The following is a 16,399-nucleotide window of genomic DNA, read 5'->3' on the forward strand; positions in this document are numbered from 1 at the left end:
TTTCTGCCCCTCGCCTGCTCGTGCTCTGTCTCTCTCTCTCAAAAATAAATAAACATTAGGGGCGCCTGGTTGGCTCAGTCAGTTGAGTGTCTGACTTAGGCTCAGGTCATGATCTCACGGTCCACGTGTTAGAGCCCCGCGTTGGGCTCTGTGCTGACAGCTCGGAGCCTGGAGCCTGCTTCGGATTCTGTGTCTCCCTCTCTCTCTGCCCTTCCCCTGTGCATGCTCTGTCTCTCTCTGTCTCAAAAATAAACAAAACATTTAAAATAAATAAATAAATAAATAAATAAACATTTAAAAAAAAGAACTTGCTAGAAAGGCAGTGTAGAGACCTTAAGTTTCTTTCTTTAGGTGATAGATGAAAAGCAGCTACAGATTCCCTGAAATCTTCCAACTGAGAGGTGAGGTCTAATTCTTCTCCTCTTGAATCTTAATGATTTGCTTGAATGCAGAGGAAGTGCAAGGTGGGATCTGCAAGGCTAGGACACAAGAAGCCTTGAAGTTTTTCTGAGGACTCTCAGAACACTCGGGTAGAAGCCCAGGCCAAGGGCAGAGGCCCTAGACATGGTGCAGCAGGGAGGGGTCGGGCCTAAACTGTAGACACAGGAACAAGATGAACACTGCTGTATTTTTAATCCACCAAATTTGGGGGGTAGTTACATAGCTGTAGATAACTCAGAACATCTGACGTTCGTTACTTCTTTTAAAACTGTTGCAAAGGGCAGAATGGAAACCAACCTTCCGTTCCTCAAGCAAATAACTTTGGGGGTTCCTTGGAACTCCTTTGCTCTTTTGATCCTGTTCATATTATCGCTTTAATCACTTACTCTCTTTTAGATGGCTAATCATCTCCCAAATCAAGGGTGAAAGCTTTTGCTTGCCTTTAAGATTTAAAAAATGTGACCCCACTCCAGATAGTCAACTAAATATCTTTTATACTTTTTTTTAAAGTTTATTTATTTATTTATTTATTTTTAATTTTTTTTTTTTCAACGTTTTTATTTATTTTTGGGACAGAAAGAGACATAGCATGAACGGGGGAGGGGCAGAGAGAGAGGGAGACACAGAATCGGAAACAGGCTCCAGGCTCTGAGCCATCAGCCCAGAGCCCGACGCGGGGCTCGAACTCACGGACCGCGAGATCGTGACCTGGCTGAAGTCGGACGCTTAACCGACTGCGCCACCCAGGCGCCCTAAAGTTTATTTATTTTTGACAGACACAGAGAGAGAGAGAGAGAGAGAGAGAGAGAGCGAGCTAGGGAGGGCAGAGAGAGAGGGAGACACAGAATCTGAAGCAGGCTCCAGGCTCTGAGCTGTCAGCACAGAGCCCGACACGGGGCTCGAACTCACGGATCGTGAGATCATGACCTGGGCCGAAGTCGGATGCTTAACCGACTGAGCCACCCAGGCGCCCCTCTTTTATACTCTTAAACATGGGTCTGTTCCACATTCAGGTCTGTTTCCACTGTTTGTATTATCTGTTCTGGAATACCTATGATGGCTGAAAGTGGGTTATGAAGCAGGGACCACTTCTAATCAGGTTGGGCAACCATGCCTTCATCATTACTTTCTCAAAACTTTCTTGGCTGTTCTTACTCGTTTATTCTTCTGGGTGAGTTTTTAATTATTTTACATTCAAGAATAAAGAAATGCTGTGGGATTTTACTTGGAACTGAATTACATTTAGAGGAACAGTTTATTTTTTTAAATGATTCTTCCCCCTCTTTATTCCTGTGGAAGGAATTGAGGGTTTGAGACTTGGAAAAGAACAGATCAAAACCGCAAATCTAGGAAGGACTGCACTTTGGTTTACGGGGTGAGGATCAAATGAGTAAGTTACATGGGACAACGTCAGCAGAAACATCCTCTGCCGAGTCCTCAGAGAACGATGCGTAGGTAGATACCACACAACCTCTCTCTGGAGGCAGAATCAAAAGGATGTTGAGATCAGAAGAGTGGCTGGAGCTACATCTTTCTTCCTGCTTTGCTTCCTCCTTCTTCATTTAAGCAAACACCCCATGGCGTTTCCTTCTTGAGGTTCTCTGCCCTGGGCCTGGCGACGTTTGGTTGAGTTTCACGGCAAGTGTCCTGCCAGCCATCTCGTTGGGTCCATGCCCATGCCAACACTCCATTCCTGGTCCACCCAGCGGCTCAAGCAGCAGGGCTGGCGTCCCACGGCCAACGCGGTCAAAGGAAGATGAAATACACTGGCTCAGCATGGGAACTTGGGTTCTTGCACAACTTCTGTGAGCAGATCTTCTCTCGACCCCTCAGCTTGGTTCCCAAACGATTCTCTGCCATGTTCTATTCCCCAGGCCCAGACCAGGTTCCAGATCTTCGGAGAAACACCTTTCTAGAGTTTTCTTCCCCTCCTTTCCTCTCTTGCCTTTCGGTTGAGTCGGTTACCTCATCTTAATTAACTTCACGTGTCCTTTCAGCTTACTCTTTCTGAAAAAGATGGTAATTGCGGCGCTGCTGGTTCCGTTCATCCTAGAATGGCCCAATGACCCACTTTTCAGGCTCAGTATTCTGTTAGCACTCTAAAGCCCCTCCTTCTCCTACCTGAGAGCTTATCTAGCTTATTTCGCCAAGGAAATGGTAGACGACCTTCTTATGAACCATCCGCATTCATGGATCAACTCTTATGGCGCTCTAAAGTGTGTAAGTACAGCCAGCAAATGTTCATCGAGCCCCGCTACGTGTAAGCGCTGAGAGACAGACAAACATAATGAGGCGTGGTCCCTGGTCCCGAATGGTTCACCACAATCAGTGGAGCAGGCAGGGCGAGGCAAGCGGTGAGTCTGGGCTGCGGAGGAGGCCTGATGTGGTCTGGGCTGCAGAGAGTGAACAGGTCATACGCAGGACTCCCACGGAGTTCTGAGAACACAGGAGACACAGGTCTGTTTTGTTTTCTGTTTTTTTGAGCTGGTACTCAGACTGAATGAGCCCTGGCAAACCAAAACGTGCATGACTCAAAAGAACAAATCCAAACTCGGACCGGCTCCTAGGCCTGGCTCTCTCTCTGTCACAAAAGCAGCTATGTGACTGTGACTTTAGACAAATGACTTTTCTGGCTTCTCGTTTCCTCATCTTTCCAGCGAACTGGTTAGATCCTAACGGTGGTTGTGAGATGATCATCAGCTGTGGGACCTGCTGTTCTAGCTAAAGCTTTCTGTGGAAGGTTTTTATAAAGGTAGAGAGTGAACGCTGTAAGACTAAATGATTTCTTACCAGCTCCTTTTGTGTCCTTCTGTGAATATCCTATCTTGCACTGTCCAATACAATAGCCACTAGTCACATGTGGCTAAATTGGTTAAAATTGAATAAAGTTTTTTAAAAAATGTTTATTTGTGAGAGAGAGAGAAAGGAGAGAGAGAGAGAGAGGGAGAGAGAGCGAGCACGCCGGAGAGCCAGAGAGAGGCAGACAGAGGATCCACTGTCTCTGCACTGACAGCAGACAGCCCGACGCGGGGCTCAAACTCACAAACTGCCAGATCATGACCTGAGCCGAGCTTAACTGACTGAGCCACCCAGGCGCCCCAAAATGGAATAAAACTTAAAATTCAGTGTCTCAGTCACATTAGCCACCTTTCAATTGCCTAAGATCCACAAGTGGCTGGTCAGTGACTACTGTATTGGACGGTGCAGGTCTAGAACCTTCTCACTGTCACAGAAAGTTCTATCGGACAGCACTGGGCTGCACATACACAAACGTGTATGTATATTTCCCCCTTTTTATGCAAAGGGTAGCATGTGACGCACACAGTTCTGTACCCACTTACTAAAGCCTGTAGACAGAGGCCCTTTCACGACACGTGTAGAAACAGTTACAGTGCAGAGACGGAGAGATCGGATTCTGAAGCCCGGAGCCCCGTCACTGAGGAGCTGTGTGACCGTGCGCAATTACTTAAGCTCTCTGTGTTTTAGTTTCTGTATCCTTAAAGTGGATGTGGAAAAGGAATACCTTACAGGATTCTAGTCAAGGTTAAATACACAAACAACACGGAAAGCACTTATAAGAATGTCTGCTTCATGGTAACTAGTAAAGAGCTCGCTTTTCATCACTATTAACTATCCGTTATGGGTCTGTCATATGGATGGATACGACAGTCTGTTTTAAGTTGTTTCCGGTCTTTTGTTATTATTCTGCACAGATGTGGAATAAATTATGACGGATTCTGCCCAATCACTCTGAGAGAGATCCTTCCACTTTAGGCTTCCTGCACCTCACAACGTGTGAGTGACTACGTCCCTACACATTCATCAGAGTCCACAAAGTTTCGGAGAACAACATGATTTTGTCCACACTCTGATGCCCTAGCACTCCAAATAGAGTATTTTTAGTAAGGAAGAACTTTTTTTTTAAAAAAAAAAAAAAAAAAAAAGGGAAACAGCACTTCTGTATTTTTGGATGTGCTTACTAAGAAAATACTACGTAATAACTAAACGATTTGTTCTAAGGAATTCTGTTCCACGATCAAGTTTAATTTATACTAGCAATCTTCACCCCTTATTCCCAGAAAGACTGAATTCAGCCTCTAACATCATAAGGTTCTGTGGCTAGACTATTTCTTTTTCCCAGCTGAACATTTCATAAATAAGAGAACGGAAAAAATACTCAGTGCAGATTCGCTTGGGACTGTTATTATCTAAATAGACTTCCATGCCGTCCTGGGGGATCGAGAGTTGGAACAGCGGCAAACAGCAAGGCCTCGTCTCTCTTAATGATGGCAAGATAATGGCTTTTGGTGTTGGATGGTGCTGGGCTATAATACCAGTTGCTGGCGTATTTGATCTGCAGAGGCCCTGGGGCAGGACAAACGATCCACGGGGAGGAGAAGGGACAAAGGCACTTTAAATCAACCTCAATCCACAGCAGGAGGAAGCTTTTTTTTTTTTTAATGTTATTCATTTTTGAGAGAGAGAGAGAGAGAAACAGACAGGGCTGAGTGGAGGAGAGGCAGAGAGCTGGGGAGACACAGAATCCGAAGCAGGCTCCAGGCTCCTAGCTGTCAGCACAGAGCCCAACAAGGGGCTCAAACCCACAAACCACAAGATCATGACCTGAGCCCAAGTCGGACGGATGCTCAACTCACCGAGCCACCCAGGCGCTCCTAGAGGAAACATTCTTACAACATTTTATTTTGAAAATCACGCTTTTACTTTTACTTTCTGAAGCCGGCAGGACATCCAACATTTCTATTCGAATTAAAAAAAATGTGCGAGCTGGCAATGTTTGACTGCAGATGCTTCCTTCAAAGGATCCTATACAACCAGAAGGCTCAGCTAACTCATGTCAAGAGCGCTTCACTGGAGTGTAATGCTGTCTCTGAAAGCCCACCTGTATCTCACAGGAATTCAGCAGGTTGGAGCTGGCAGGATGTGGGTCTCTCAGCCTGCAGGGTGGCCGAGCTGAGCCCTACGCTTGGGTTTTTGGGCTTCCGGGTGCACCTTGCAGCCAGGCCTCTGAGCAGTGGCCACTCCCCTCACGGGCATGTGCGTCTCTGCTCTCCCTCCCGACCCACACCCACCCAGCCTCCACTCCAACCGTCCCCCAACCCCCTACCCTCCATCTCTAGTCCTTCAACACGGACCTTTTTGACTTACAGAGCCCGGCAGCCCAAACCCCTGGTGACCAAAACACTCTTTCCTTTTTCCTCAGTGACACAGAGGATTTAAACTCCCGGTTTCTGGTATGGGGGATGGGGTGGACGACATTCCAGACGTCTGAGAAAAGGGAGGGAAAACAAAACAGCTAAATATTCATGTTGATTCAGGCTGATCCTGGGGCACCTGGGTGTCTCAGTCAGTTAAGCATCCGACCCTTGGTGTCGGCTCAGGTCATGATCTCATGGTTCGTGCGTTCGAGCCCTGCATTGGGCTCTGGGCTGACAATGCGGAGCCTGCTTGGGATATTCTCTCTCTCTCTCTCTCTCTCTCTCTCTCTCTCTCTCTCTCTCATTCTCTCTGCCCCTGCTCTCTCTCTCACAAATACACTGTAAAAATAAAAATAAAAATACACATATAAAAAAAAGAAAAGGCCAATCCTCCCACACACATGGGTCTCATTCAGTCAGCTGCAGGGCCATTAAAGGGTGGCAAGGGTCTCCCAGAGCTGTGATTCTGGGAGACTGATGTACCCCTGCTGTGAGTTCACCCACACGGAAGAAGGATGGATGCAAACGCAGGATGAATGACCTATGTTACAACACGGATGAACCTCGAGGGCATTATGTAAGGTGAAATATTAATTTCAGACCCAGAAGAACAGAGGCTGGATGACTGCGCGCCTGTGAGGTACCGCTCGTGGGCAAACGCACGGAGACAGAAAGTAGAACAGAGCTTACCAGGGGCTGGGGGACGGGGAATTCGTATTTAATTGTGCAGGGATTCAGCTGGGGAAGATGAACAAGTTCTGTGGATGGACGGTGACAATGGCTGCATGACAATGTCCAACGCGCCGCGGCCACTTAAAAATGGTTAAAACGGCAAATTTCCTGTGATGCATATTTTACCACAAAAAGAGGTCAAGGATGACAGGAATGACAAAAGAACAGAGGGGACAGATCGCTCACTGCCCATCTTCCCACAAACACCAATAAAAGCAGCTAAGTGGATTCCATTGGACAACAGTGAATCTTCCCCCTGTAATTAAGAGTACTTTCAGGGGGCGCCTGGGTGGCGCAGTCGGTTAAGCGTCCGACTTCAGCCAGGTCACGATCTCGCGGTCCGTGAGTTCGAGCCCCGCGTCGGGCTCTGGGCTGATGGCTCAGAGCCTGGAGCCTGTTTCCGATTCTGTGTCTCCCTCTCTCTCTGCTCTCCCCCATTCATGCTCTGTCTCTCTCTGTCCCAAAAATAAATAAACGTTGAAAAAAAAAAATTAAAAAAAAAATAAATAAAATAAAAAGAGTACTTTCAGAACTATCCTGTTCTACTTAGCGAATTGCTAGGTAACGAGCCCAGTGTGAGTGAAAAGTTCCCAGGTATTCCTTCAAATCCCTGTTTGGTGGTTCTGCTTGGCTGTGCTGTCGCCATCATTTTGTCCCAGGGAACCCCAGTGCTGTGGGAGAGGGGGCTCTGCCCATCTTGCAGAAGCCGCATGGCCCGAACTGGTGCTTATGTGACAGGAAATCTGACACTGTCAGGTGGGCTCTCTCCTCACCCCAGCTTTCTAAAAAAAAAATTTTTTTTAATGTTTGTTTATTTTTGACAGAGAGAGACAGACAGAGCATGGGTGGGGGGAGGGGCAGAGAGAGAGGGAGACACAGAATCCGAAGCAGGCTCCAGGCTCCGAGCTGTCAGCACAGAGACCGACATGGGGCTCGAACTCATGAACTGTGAGATCATGACTTGAGCCAAAGTCAGACGCTCACCCAACTGAGCCACCCAAGCGCCCCTTAGCTTTAATTTTCACATGATTACCAGAATAAGCTACTCAGATTCTCAGGCCTTTTTCCACCTTTTCAACCCGCACACCTTAGGACACACGTGGCTAGGTGACTGCAAATCGGGAGAAAGAAATCCAGTAGGAAAAGTATACTGAAAACGTAAGGTAACAAGAATAAGAATAAATACATACTAGTAAGCCACAAGAAAAGGAGAATGGGCTAAATGTCTCTATTAGAGGAATTTTCAAATTACGTATAAAGCTACACTAAGAAATACACTTAAAGCACGTGGATAAGAAAGATCGACAACAAAGGAATTACAAGACGCCAGGCAAATAAAAGCTGAGCAGAAACAGGAAGAGTATATGATTACCATAAACTGAAAACCTTTAGGTCAGAAGGTTTAACTGAAATAAAAGATAAAAAGATTAAAAGATAAAAAGATAAAAAGATAAAAAGAGTAAAAAAAAAAAAAAAAAAGATACAAGAGTGATGAACCCTTAGTCTGGTATCCAAGTATCTAATGTAAGAACTCTTAGAAGTCAAAGATTTTGACAAAAACTATATTGGAGTAAGAGCACAGCTCATTTAGAATTCAACAAATCAGTGCTGGACAGTGAAGGATACTCTCCAGTGCCCACAGCTCCAGCCCACTTACAAGGTCCCCCTCAGAACAAGTAGGGAGACTCTACATTTATTTGTGTGACGAAAAGGTCCTCGTGGAGGGCTTTTACCTAAGGGAAAGAGCATTCAGTCCCAAGGAAAAACCTAGGCCTCCACTTTTGGGGAACATGAGACTTGCAACTTCTTTTTAAAAATTTTCTTTTAATGTTTATTTGGTTTTTGAGAAAGAATGCAAGTGGGGGAGAAGCAGAGAGAGAGAGGCAGACACACAATCCCACCAGGTCCAGGCTCTCAGATGATGCGGAGCTCAAACCCACGAGCCGAGAGCTGATGACCTGAGCTGAAGTCGGACACTTAACCGGCTGAGCCACCCAAGCGCCCCTAGACTTGCAACTTCTAAATGAGAGGTTTCCCCGACTGGGACCCAACAAAATTTCAGAACACCCTGGGTTCTCATTTGTCAGAAGGAATGTCAGAGTCTTGTGTGGATCTGTCCTGTACTCCAGAGTATATTCCAGTTCCTTCTGGCTGAAAATTGTCACCAACCCTACTGGAGAAGGCAGAAAAGTACCCACTGCATTTTTTGACCATGTACAGGGTTTTAGTGCTCACTGACATCTTAACAAAAAACCAGATCTGATTAACATAAAACTTCATTTATAGTTAAGCCAGGCAACAACAAGCCAAAAGTCCCTTTATCAGTAACAGAGTATAAAAAGTATGAATGACCATAATTAAGCAGCAATTTCCCCCAGGAGTAATATACCATATTATACACCACATTCCACAACAAAGTTGGAATTTTGGCCCCAGGAATACAGGAATGTTTCCGCCACTAGGAAATCTGTTACATAATATAATACATTTATGTTAATTATATAAGTGGATTAAAAGAGAAAACACCTTATGTATTGCTCAACAAATGCCAAAAAGGAATTTGATACAATTCTTACCTATTTCTGAATTAAAAAAAAAAAATCTCTGGGGCACGTGGGTGGCTCAGTCGGTTAGGCATCCAACTTCAGCTCAGGTCATGATCTCACGATCCATGAGTTCAAGTCCCCATCGGGCTCTGTGCTGAGAGCTCAGAGCCTGGAGCCAGCTTCTGATTCTCCCATTCTCTCTGCCCCTCCCCCACTCATGCTCTGTCTCCCTCACTCTTAAAAATGAATAAATGTTAAAAAAACTAAGTAAAAAAAAAAAAAAAACAACCCAGTAAACTCACAACAGAACTAAGCTTCCTTTAGCTGAGAGAGTATTTATTAGGTAACAATGCAAAAATATATTTAAAGGTGCAATACTACTGTGAATGGAAAATAAGACAAGAATATCCAACATTTTAATTTTAAGAAATTTAAAAAAAGTGGGGGGGAGGTGCCTTGGTGGCTTAGTTGGTTAAGCACCCAACTGCGGCTCAGGTCATAATCTTACCTTTCGTGAGTTGGAGCCCTGAGTCGGGCTCTGTGCTGACAGCTCAGAGCCTGGAGCCTGCTTCAGATTCTGTGTCTCCCTCTTTTCTCTGCCCTTCCCCTGCTTGCATGCTCTCTCTCTCAACGATAAATAAACATTAAAAAATTTTAAAAAAAATAAAAGAATTTGCAACAATGTGGATGGAACTAGAGGGTATTATGCTAAGCCAAAGAAGTCAGAGAAAGACAGATACCATATAATTTCACTCATATGTGGAATTGGAGAAATTCAACAGATGAACATAAGGGGAGAGAAGGAAAAATAAGATAAAAACAGAGAGGGAGGCAAACTATAAGACACACTTAAATACAGAGAACAAACTGAGGGCTGCTGGAGGGGATGTGGGTGGGGGGAGGGGTTAAATGAGGACATTAAGGAGGGCACTTTTTGGGATGAGCACGGGGCGTCATACGTAAGACATGAATCACAGGGATCTATTCCTGAAGGCAAGACTACACGGTATGTTAACTAACTTGAATTTATTTTTTTTTTAATTTTTTTTTTCAACGTTTATTTATTTTTGGGACAGAGAGAGACAGAGCACGAACGGGGGAGGGGCAGAGAGAGAGGGAGACACAGAATCGGAAACAGGCTCCAGGCTCTGAGCCATCAGCCCAGAGCCCGACGCGGGGCTCGAACTCACGGACCGCGAGATCGTGACCTGGCTGAAGTTGGACGCTTAACCGACTGAGCCACCCAGGCACCCCTAACTAACTTGAATTTAAATAAAAAAATAAAAAAGATGCTAAGCCAAATGGCCATCCACTTAGAAAAAAAGTTACAGTGCTATCTAGTAAAACAAACACAAGCTTCAAAAGAAAAAAGATTTAAATGTTTAAAAACGATCTGGAGTTCCCTGTGACAGATAAAGGTTAATATTTTAATGTATAAAGAGCTCTGAGGGGCACCTGGGTGGCTCAGTCAGTTAAGCATCCGACTTCAGCTCAGATCATGATCTCGGGGTTCGTGAGTTTGAGCCCGGGGTTCACCTCTGTCAGTGTAGAGCCCGGTTTGGATCCTCGATCCCCCTCTCTCTGCCCCTCCCTCTCTCTCTCTCAAAAATGAATAAACATTTTCTAAAAAATGGTTAAGATGGTAAATCTTATGTTATGTGTATTTTAAAGTTATTTTAACAGTAAATCTTATGTTATGTGTATTTTAACAGTTGAAATGATGCAAAAAAAAATATGATGCACAAACGAAACATTTGAGAGATTTTAGAACATTATATTATAATATTATATTAATATTAATTATATTAATTATGTTAATTAATTATAATAATATTAATATTATATTAAGAAGTCCCTCAGTAACCTATGAAACAAAGAGATGGAAGAAAGGTGAAAAAAGATATGATAACTAGGAGAGCAGGCTAGGAGGAATACCAGGAGAAGAAAGCAGAAAAGGAAGAAAATTACCACAAAAAATAATTCAGGAAAATAAGAACATGAATTATCTTATTGAAAGGGTACAAGGAGTACCCAGCATGGTGGAAAAAAAGAAAGACCCACATCGAGGCGTATCACCCTGAAATGTTTGAAAGCTGAGGACAACCAGAAGTTCTACAAGCTTCTGGAGTTCATGGATCACTTTGTTCATAGATCCTGTTTCTGATTTCCTGTAGTTCTTGACCGTGGTCCCCCGTGAGCATTCTGAGCACATTTAAGACCGTTCGTTTCAAGTCTTCATCCGGGAGGTCCAGTGTCTGGGCCTTCTCAGGGACAGTTCCCACTTTTTTTTTTCCCTTATGAGTGGGCCAAAACTTTGTTTCTCGGCATACCTGTAACTTCTTTGTTGAAAACTGGCATTTTGGGTATTCTAATGTGACTCTAGAAGCCAGTCTCTCTTCCCTCCACAGGGTTTACTGTTAGTCTGCGCTGGTGTTTTTGTTTGGTGACTCTTCTGAACTAATTTTGTAAAGTCTGGGTTCTTTGTCAAGGGTGGCCACTGAAGTCACTGCTTTGCTAGTTTAGTGACTGGCTAACGATGCGACGGATTTCATTCCCGGCCTGGGAGAAAACCTCTCGCAGCCTTTGCAGCCTGGCTCAGTGACGGACACTCTTTCAGAGGCTCACAACTCTGCCTTTGCCTTCCCTTCCTGTTTGCGCGGAGCCTGGGGTCGGAGCTTTGGGACTCGTCGGGTCTTTTCTGGGTCCTTCTAGATTCTGGGGAATGCGTGAGTGCTTTTCACTGCCCTCTTCCCCCCCACGTACCTCCCTTCCCCTACTCTCTTCTCAGGCTTTTCCGTCTGTCTTCACTGGTCCCAACCGCTCCCGGTTACTCAGGAGGCAGCAGCTAATCCCTGATCTTTTAAATGCTCTTGGAAAATGCTGCCTGGGAAGCCGCCTCTGCCCAGGGGAAGCTCCTGTGCAGGCAAAACAAAGGCAAACCCTGGAGCTGATCCTTTAGGGAACCATCAGACAGGGCCAAACACAACACTGGCAGTTCCCGGAAGACGGGAAGACGCTGGCCACCATCTGCAAGGCTACTGCGGAGCCGCGAGGCAGAGGGTGGTAACAGGAAGTTAAAAGGGCACAGAGCTCTCTTACAGAGTCTCTGTAGTTTTTTTTCCCCCCCTTTCATTAGGCGATCCTTTGGCTGTTACAAGTTTTTGACTACATCCCAGGATTATGAAAAGGCTGGTTCTGACGGGGTTTTTTTGCCACCTGATTTATTGCATTTGTAGAGGGAGGGAGTCTTGGATTTCCTTACCTCCCCGTTTTCACTGATGTCCTCGTGGTACTATTTCTAAGGATGGGTGACAGGACAGACATTATGGACTGTTTTGATTGACAATCTTCTAAACCCTGTGTAGGAGCCAGAAAGCTGAAAAGTGCCTTTCTCTCTCTTTCTTTTTCTTTCTTCCTTTCTTTCTTTTAATGTTTTATTTATTTTTCAGACAGAGAGACAGAGCATGAGTGGGGAGGGGCAGAAAGAGAAGGAGACACAGAATCCGAAGCAGGCTCCAGGCTCCGAGCTGTCAGCACAGAGCCAGATGCGGGGCTCGAACTCACGAACTGTGAGATCATGACCTGAGCTGAAGTTGGACACTTAACCAACTGAGCCACCCAGGTGCCCCTGAAAAGTGTATTTCCAAGACACTCCTGCAGCCAGTGTTCCGGATGTGATTTAGGTTCTGACAATCCCAGGCGCTTGCACGAAATGGACCTGTAAGTGAGTCACATGGGGAAGGAGGCGAGGTCGGGGCACCCAGTTCACTTTTCCAGACTATAGGAGAGGTGGCTTGATTCTGGAGTGAATAAGTCAGGGAAAAGATTCCTGATTCTACACCTTCCTGATGATGAATGCAGTCTCCTTGGCAGGCCAGATCTGACGTGGAGACTTCGGGAGTTATCCCTAGAATTCCAGCCTAGCGTACGTTTCTTTAAAACTCCTAAGACTTCTGTGAGCTGTCTACCCTTACCGAATACATTTTTCTGTTTAAAATAGCTGGAGTGGGGCACCTGGGTGGCTCAGTCGGTTAAGCATCTGACTTCGGCCCAGGTCATGATCTCACAGTTGGGGAGTTCGAAGCCCCACTTCGGGCTCTGTACTGACAGCTCAGAGCCTGGAGCCTGCTTCGGATTCTGTGTCTCCTTCTCTCTCTGCTCCTTCCTTGCTCATACTGTCTCTCTCTCAAAAATAAATAAACATTAAAAAGTCGAAAAACAAATAAAGCACCTGGAATGGATTCAGATGGAAATTCAGATCGAATGTGGCAAGGAACTTTAAGGTCTATCAACAGGACACTAGATAAAGTATTGCTTATGCATATAAGGAAAATCCATGCAGGTGCTACAAATAATAAAATAGCTGTATATGTGCTAACAGAAGGATGACCACAACATATAAACTGGAAGCACTCATCACATATCAACGTATGATTCTATTTTTTATAAGGTTTCAATACATGTATTTGTATATTCAAGGCAGTGGTTCTCAACCAGAGACGATCTTTCCCCTCCCTCCCCTGGTGGGGGACATTTGTCAATATCTGGTGACATTTTTGATTGTCTCAGCCGGGAGAGTACAATGGCATCTAGTGGGTAGAGACCGAGGATACAGCTAAAATCCTACAATGCACAGGACAGCCCCCACAACAAAGAATTATCTGGCCTAAAATATCAAAAGTACCAAGGCTAAGAAACCTCAATTTAAAGAAAAATATCAACCTGTTATTAAAAATGATACTTTTTGGGGCGCCTGGGTGGCGCAGTCGGTTAAGCGTCCGACTTCAGCCAGGTCACGATCTCGCGGTCCGTGAGTTCGAGCCCCGCGTCAGGCTCTGGGTTGATGGCTCGGAGCCTGGAGCCTGTTTCCGATTCTGTGTCTCCCTCTCTCTCTGCCCCTCCCCCGTTCATGCTCTGCCTCTCTCTGTCCCAAAAATAAATAAACGTTGAAAAAAAAAAAATTAAAAAAAAAAAAAAATGATACTTTTTGGGGAGCCTGGGTGGCTCAGTCGGTTGAGCGTCCGACTTCAGCTCAGGTCACGATCTCACGGTCTGTGAGTTTGAGCCCCGCGTCGGGCTCTGGGCTGATGGCTCAGAGCCTGGAGCCTGCTTCCGATTCTGTGTCTCCCCCTCTCTCTGCCCCTCCCCCGTTCATGCTCTGTCTCTCTCTGTCTCAAAAATAAATAAAACGTTAAAAAAAATTTAAAAAAAAATGATACTTTTAAGAGAGCAGAGTTGACCAACAGGGTAGGAATTATGTCACTATTTATATACAATATAACATTTAATTTCCCCCCCCCAAGAATTAGCATTCATTTTTTTTTAATTGAAAAGATACATATAAGGAATAAACCAAATAACACCATTTATTTCTAATAATAAAAGGAATAAATGCTTAGTGCAAATATTCAGAAAATACCCAAGTAAAAGAGATCAGTTATGATTCTTTTGTACGATCCTTTGTATGATCAGGTATAATCCTTTTGATCCTTAAGCAACAAAGTCCAACCGGAACTAATTTAAGAAAAGCGGAAATCTGTTCTAAGGATTTTAATGTTTCACAGAAACTAAGGCTATCTGAAAGGATGCCACTGAGCCTTGACAGGCACCTGGAATCAGGAGCCTGGAAGGTGCCACAGCTCTGTTCTACTACCTGGCATTCTCCCCATGCATTTATTAAATTCTCTGTCTCTACAGAGGCTTCCTCCACTTCTTTCCTGGTCAGTGTGGCTGTGGGCGGGGTCTCCAAGACCACCTCCAGGTCAGGTTCAGTGACTGGCAGGGGGACTCAGAGCAATCAGGATGTAGCCACATTCCCAGGCCATTCACAGATTTACTACGATGCATGGGTTTATTGCCACGGAAGGATACAAAGCGAAATCAGCAAAGGTAAAAGCCACGTGAGGCGAAGTCTGGAGGAAACGAGGTGCAAGCTTTCAAGAGTCCTCTTCCGGTGGAGTCACAGGACATGCTTAACTCCCCCAGCAATGACTTGTGACAACACACAGGAGGTGCTGTCCACCAAGGAGGCTCACTGGAGACTCAGGGTTTTCACTGGGGGCTGGTCACATGGGCGCCCTCTGCCTAGCACACAACAACAACTCCAGACTCCCCGCAGGAAGGCAGGTGCTGGGCAGAAACCACAGTGGTTTCTGAGCCTCTCTTATCAGTTCTGGCAACGGTGAGAAGTCTCCCAAAATCCAAGTTACCAGACGCAAATTAAGGGCCGACCTCGTAAGCAGCCTTTGCAGGCACAGCCATGGCAGGCCTGTTACGTTGGCTCTTCTCTGCACAGAGGTAAAAACATGGCGGCCGACAACATGGAGTTCGTAATCCTCCTCTTAGTTCTATTGCAAACTCCTGGGGAAAGGCTGACTGGCCTAGGTTAGGTTGGGTGCCCTCCCTTGGACCAGTCAGCAGTGATCACGGCTGCTTCTCTGTTATCCCTGTCAATGAAGGTGGAACAAGTCCCTCCCCATCTGCTGTGCAAACAATCTCACGGTATCTGTACAACACCCTTTAGGGTTTTGTTCAGAAAACAGTTTTTATTACTTAAGATTTCCTATATCTGGGCAGGCACACACAAATGAGAGTAGAAAGGGGAGCTTCTAGCCATGCTGGCTCATGAGATAAAACCCCGGGAAATATGGATTGCTGGGACTTGAATGTATGTCCACCACAACCTGGGAAATAAAGCCTTTCATCTTCATTATTCACACAGATTCTACTGTTGCCTCAGGTTGTAAGACAATGCCTGATGCCCTTTAAAACGTCCTCACAAATCACCATGTCTCATAAACAGCTGCATAAGCAGAGACACTGGGTGAAAAAAGGCCGTCAAAAGAGTAGAGGCCAATAATGACATTCGTCTTCCATGGAGAATCTATCTTTATAATGAAGTCAGGAAAAGAACCACTTTGATGACAATAAATAAATCAAAGCATTGTAACGTTCTTTGAATTGCGCATGTAGCCCTCAAGAGACCTATCTCAAAAAAGAAAACAACAAACAGAGCTCCAAATGGCCTGATTATTTCACAGGCTGCTTGCTATTGGATAAGCATATGTTAGCGCTTGTCTGTGGGAACTCAGAGACAGAAAAACAGAAGTTGCCGGCAATGTGGGTGTTCTCTCCAGATGCAAAATGAGATTTGTTTTAGACAACACAGAGATTGCTTTTTTCTCCAACAGAGAAGAACATATAGCTCCTAGCTCATGGGTTAAAAACAGGTTCAAAGATATCTGTGCCTTCACGATCCCACAGCTATATCCCTCACTAGCTGAACTCTCGTGATACAAATTTGGAAACTGCACAGATTCAGATTAAGTTCTCAAGTAAGTCTCTCGTTATCTAACACTTGCTTCTTGCCATCTGAAATGCAAGAACCAAACACGCGTTCAATAACAGAAGATACTTGTGTACCTCTGTCGCTAAGGAAGGGGTTAGCCAACTTCTGTAAAGGGC

The 16,399-nt window shown here is 45.1% G+C and overlaps 1 protein-coding gene across 5 annotated transcripts in view; it reads right to left on the bottom strand.

Annotated features, from left to right (window-relative positions):
* Window positions 1–16,399, bottom strand: part of SPECC1 (sperm antigen with calponin homology and coiled-coil domains 1) — a 285,266-nt gene that overhangs the window by 32,337 nt on the left and 236,530 nt on the right. The gene's annotated exons all lie outside the window — the stretch shown is intronic.

Source organism: Lynx canadensis, chromosome E1 (assembly GCF_007474595.2).
Source record: "Lynx canadensis isolate LIC74 chromosome E1, mLynCan4.pri.v2, whole genome shotgun sequence".
Taxonomy (NCBI): Eukaryota; Metazoa; Chordata; class Mammalia; order Carnivora; family Felidae; genus Lynx; species Lynx canadensis.